Source organism: Ovis canadensis, chromosome 15 (assembly GCF_042477335.2).
Source record: "Ovis canadensis isolate MfBH-ARS-UI-01 breed Bighorn chromosome 15, ARS-UI_OviCan_v2, whole genome shotgun sequence".
Taxonomy (NCBI): Eukaryota; Metazoa; Chordata; class Mammalia; order Artiodactyla; family Bovidae; genus Ovis; species Ovis canadensis.
The window spans coordinates 39806520-39811156 of record NC_091259.1 but is presented as its reverse complement, the minus strand read 5'-3'; the positions used below and the strand labels follow the sequence as shown (position 1 = coordinate 39811156).

At 44.3% G+C, this 4637-nt stretch overlaps 1 long non-coding RNA gene across 2 annotated transcripts; it reads right to left on the bottom strand.

The window, feature by feature from the left end:
- Positions 1–2045: 2045 nt before the first annotated feature.
- LOC138420783 (uncharacterized) lies at positions 2046–3735 on the bottom strand. 2 transcript variants are annotated; one of them, XR_011249311.1, is made up of 3 exons: positions 3586–3735; positions 2524–2572; positions 2046–2409 (listed from the first exon to the last, which is right to left on the bottom strand). It is a non-coding gene; the product is annotated as an uncharacterized lncRNA (long non-coding RNA). The 2 variants fall into 2 exon arrangements; XR_011249312.1 differs by lacking the exon at positions 2524–2572 and having other exon boundaries at positions 3586–3733.
- Between the last annotated feature and the right edge of the window lie 902 nt (positions 3736–4637).

The following is a 4637-nucleotide window of genomic DNA, read 5'->3' as shown; positions in this document are numbered from 1 at the left end:
CCTCTTCAGCTAGGACTTTAAACTTGCACAACAGGTATATAAAAAAAGGTACCCTTAGTCCTTTTTTCCCTCACAGAGAAAATGACTCACCAGACTTGAACACTTTCAAATTCTTGACATGGAACCCACAAATATCCCAGGTCCAAGACCATTCGCCCCTCCTTTGACCTCCTATGACAGCAGAGGGTCCTTCCTCCTCCCACTCTCAGCTACTGTCCTACTTGGCCCCTAACGTCAGCCTCTCCAGCCTTGTCAGTAAGCTCCAGCCGGGACCTTCTTTAACCCCATCAGTCCATTCATCACTTCCATTCGTACTTAAATACCCTCCAAATTACTCATATTTATAAACCGCCCCCCACCTTGACCCAATCCCCTACCATCCACTACTGGCTCTAGTTTTCCCTCCAAATTCGGAGCTTCACTTCCTGAAGTGCATGTCCTTCTCAAGTGTTCCTTTTCTTCCAGCTTCTGCTCCCACCAACCTTCATCGCCTGGCTGCCGTGAACTTGCCTACGACCTCCCCGAGCTAAATGCCCCTCAGTCCTTACTGTGCTTGGCTGCTGGGTAGCATTCGTCCCCCGCTTTGGTTCCCTCCCTTTTGAAGCAGTCTCTTACCTTGGCTCCTGCAAAGCAACGTTCTCCTGGATAACCTCGTGTCTCCGGCTCCTTCGGAGTTCCTCTGTTAGCGGTCACCCTCCTCCGCACCTCCTCCCCTTCCTCCTCCCTCTGCCCTTTCTCTTCCTCCTCCCCTGCCTCTTCCTCCTCTTTCTCCTCTTCCCTTTCCTCCTCCTTCAGCTCCCATTCCCAGTTCTCCTTCTTCCCCTTCTTCTTTGACTTGTCCTTCAAATACTCTCCGGGACTCTGTCCTTGGCTATTTCTGACTCGGCACCCACTCTCGGGCCCACCTCTCTCGTGGCTGTTATGAGCATCTAAATGCTGCTTTCAAATCTGTATCTCCCCGCCGCCCGTTCATTCACACCGCAGGCAGCATGGTGTTTGTCACACACAGATCTTCTGTCACTTCCCTGAATGCACTCATCCATATGTTCCTTCGCTTTTAGAATAAAACCAAACCTCTTTGCTGATAAAATAAAAACAAGCCCACCCCCACCCCCGCTCCCGAGGATTTGGTCTTACCTGGCACTCCAGCCTCAGCCTTTTCCAGTCTCCTGGAATTCTACATTCCAGCCCCGCTAGACCTTCACTCTCTCTCACGGTCCATGCCCTTTCAACTCTTACCTTTCCTCTATCAGTTCTTTCTACTTGGAGTTCTCCTCTAATGGGCCACTCTTATGTCACCTTCAGGCCTCTGGTCAAGAATAGCATCCTTCAAGAGAGCTGTCCTCACCTCTAGGTTAGGTCCTGCTGATTTCTGTGCATTTCCTATGAAAATATTCACTACACCTTTTTGATATTCATGTTTAATTGTTCACTGTTCTCTCCCAGCTCCTAGCCCAACGCACAGTATGCATTAGGTGCTCACAGCTATGTTCTAGTTGAATGAACAAGTTTATCTAAATGATAATAGCATTATCCCTACATATTTGAGAATTTCCACATCCCTTCAGGAAGATGGTCCTTGTGTTCTCCCATCTGTGAATCAAACTGTGCTTCAAAACCAACCTGTTCATGCAAAATAATTAAGCATTTGTGTAAAACTGGGGCGGGAGAGGCAGCAACACCAAAGTCAGCTGAGCTACTCTCTTGCTGCAGAAAACTGGGCGAGAGTTTAACATCTGGCTTTCTTTCTTAAATCCTGGCTTTCTTTTCCTTGCTGGGAGGTTTGCACATACGCTCTGTAATCTACTTGCAATGTTATGATTAATAGCAATCATGACAACATTGTCCTTGAAATATTTAAAAAATATTTAGGTCCTAAAAAATATCTGGTCCAGTGGCACAGATTCCATTCTCCCAATGCAGGTGGCCCAGGTTCAATCCCTGGTCAGGGAACTAGAACCCACAGGCTGCAACTAAGAGTTCTTGAGCCACAACTATAGATCCCACAGGCTGCAACTAAGAGCCAGCACAGCCAAATACACAAATATTTTAAAAAATATTTAATGCATCCTTAAATGTGGCTGGATTAACTTTGAGACCTAGATTTTTTCAAAGCAGGGGAAACACTGTGATTTCTAATGGAGAAACGGGATTAGATATGTAGACATTAACATTACAGAAAAACTTCTAGTATACCTTTTGTTGTTCAGTCGCTAAGTCGTGTCCGACTCTTTGTGACCCCATGAATGGCAGCGCACCAGGCTTCCTTGTCCTTCACTATCTCCCAGAGTTTGCTCAAACTCACATCCATTGAGTCAGTGGTGCTATCCAACCATCTTGTCCTCTGCCCATACTTCTTTTGCCTTCAATCTTTCCCAGCATCAGAGTCTTCTCCAATGAGTCAGGTCTCTGCATCAGGTGGTCAAAATATTAGAGTTCCAGCTTCAGCAACCGTCCTTCCCATGAACATTCAGGGTTAATATATGTGAGTTTCATATAACTGAAAAAAATCTTTTCATGTACCTGCTTCTGGGTGAGCAACAGGTGATGGGATGCAGCTTCTGTCCAGGTCCTGTCATTTTGTAAATATATTTGCCTGAATATATACATATAATTTGCTTGATGTTTTCCCTGTCTATAGCAGGACCCCAAATACTGAGAAATCTCAGTCTAAGATAAAGAAAATGTTTGGTGAGAATCCAGAGATGACATTTACTGAACCATCAGAGTGTAGAGAACCACCCTGATCTCCAGCAGCACACATTGGGTAAATATATACATAAATAATATCTATTTATTATTATTCACTCATATATAAACCTACACTGCTGTATTTCATTGTTGATTCTAAAATACGTGCCTAGGAACGGAACAGTGGAGCTTTAAAGGCAGTTAAAAGGAAAGTAGCAGGGAGGGTACATCGTTGCCAGCCTGGCTGAGCAGCAAGATTTTCTAAAGACACAAGAGGGAGTAGATGACCTTTCCAGAGCCCTCTCGTCCGAAGATTTTATGATTGCATGCACGTCCTCTGTCTAGACATGAAGGGTGGGTGCTCCTGCTTTTTCTATGTTAACATAGGGAAAAGTGTGATTGCTCCACCTACAGTCACATTGCAGAAACTACTCAACCTCAGCCAGAAAAATCAACAAAATCACAAACAAAACAGGGGAGAAAAAACCCACCAAGAACACAATTCCAGAATCTGTTACAAATAGTATTCTCCCCAAATTACATTTGCATTTAGTCCAGGCTTTCAGAGAGACAGTAACTTCCATATTCTGTGTTTTGCACAGTTATCAACATTCATTCATATGCTTAATGCCTAATATGTAAGACCATTTCACGAGAAAAGGAAGAGATTGAAAGTTTGGCCCTTCCTTTGACAAGTGAGGAACAAAGACCCGGACAGGTAAGTTAGGTGACCGTATACCTCAGATTCTTTCTCCTTTCATTCTTAGGCCCTGGTCCTCACTCCTCTGTATTTCAGGCCACCTGCAGGCACCTTGTCCCTCCTCTGGCCTCCTCACTTCCTTACCTCTGCCCTTATAAACTCCCATGCAATTCCATAAACTTGTCAGCTCTTACCAGGCTCAGGTCACACTAAAGACCTGCTCTGAACACTCTTCTCCAGTCACCACATGACTTTGCTATTTCTCTCTCTCTCTCTCCACTCAGGTCTCTTCAAACGTGTTAGGTAGTTAGAATAGGAAAAAGGAGTCCAAGACGGCAGTGGCTGAAAGACAAAGAAAGAGAAAAGCCCGTGAAAATGGAACAAAAGAAAATCTGTGGACTGAAGTGAGAACTTTAGGTGAAACAAATATGCGCCCTTCTTGGCTAGCCCAATTTGCATAAGGCAGGCTCAGAAGGGAGACAAAACACCTAAAAAGAGGATTGAGGCCTTTCCTTTGGGGTCAGCCCGTCCCCATGCCTTGAGGGTGTGCTATCCTTTGTTTGCCAAATAAAACTCTGAGCTGTAACCGAGCTGTAACACTGTCCACCATTTCAAATATTTGCTGTGGCAAAACAGAACTATGGAAATTATACACTCCCCCGACAGTCACTCCTTGCTGAGATCTTCCTTAACCACACTCCCTAAAATAGTGAGTTCTTCATTCATTTTATTTTTAAACCATCAGTCCAATATACTTTGAAACTTTACTTTGAAATAAAATTCATATATTGAAACTTACAGGAACCACAAAGCACTCCTTAAACTTCTGGAACTCCAGCACCTGCAACCAGACTGTCTCTGACGTGCAATCTTCCCTCCTTGATCCTACCTGATGGTGGCAAGACTGAACTGCTGAGAAAGGGGCCGAGGAAGAGGGAAAACCCTTCCCTTCAAAGAGAATTTCCCTTTGATTCCTCATTCTTCATCCTGACCAAGTTCTAAGGTTGGGCCCTACATCTTACATGTTTCTCCATCAAGAAGCACCTAATTTTCTTTTCTTCCCCATTCCATTTTATTTTTTGAATTTTTATTTTTTTTATTTTTGTTGTTTTGCAGAGGCTAAGTTGTGTCTGACTCTTTGCTACCCTGTGGACTGCAGCACTCCAGGCTCCTCTGTCCTCCACTATCTCCCAGAGTTTGCTAAAATTCATATCCATTGAGTTGGTGATGCCATCCAACCATCTCA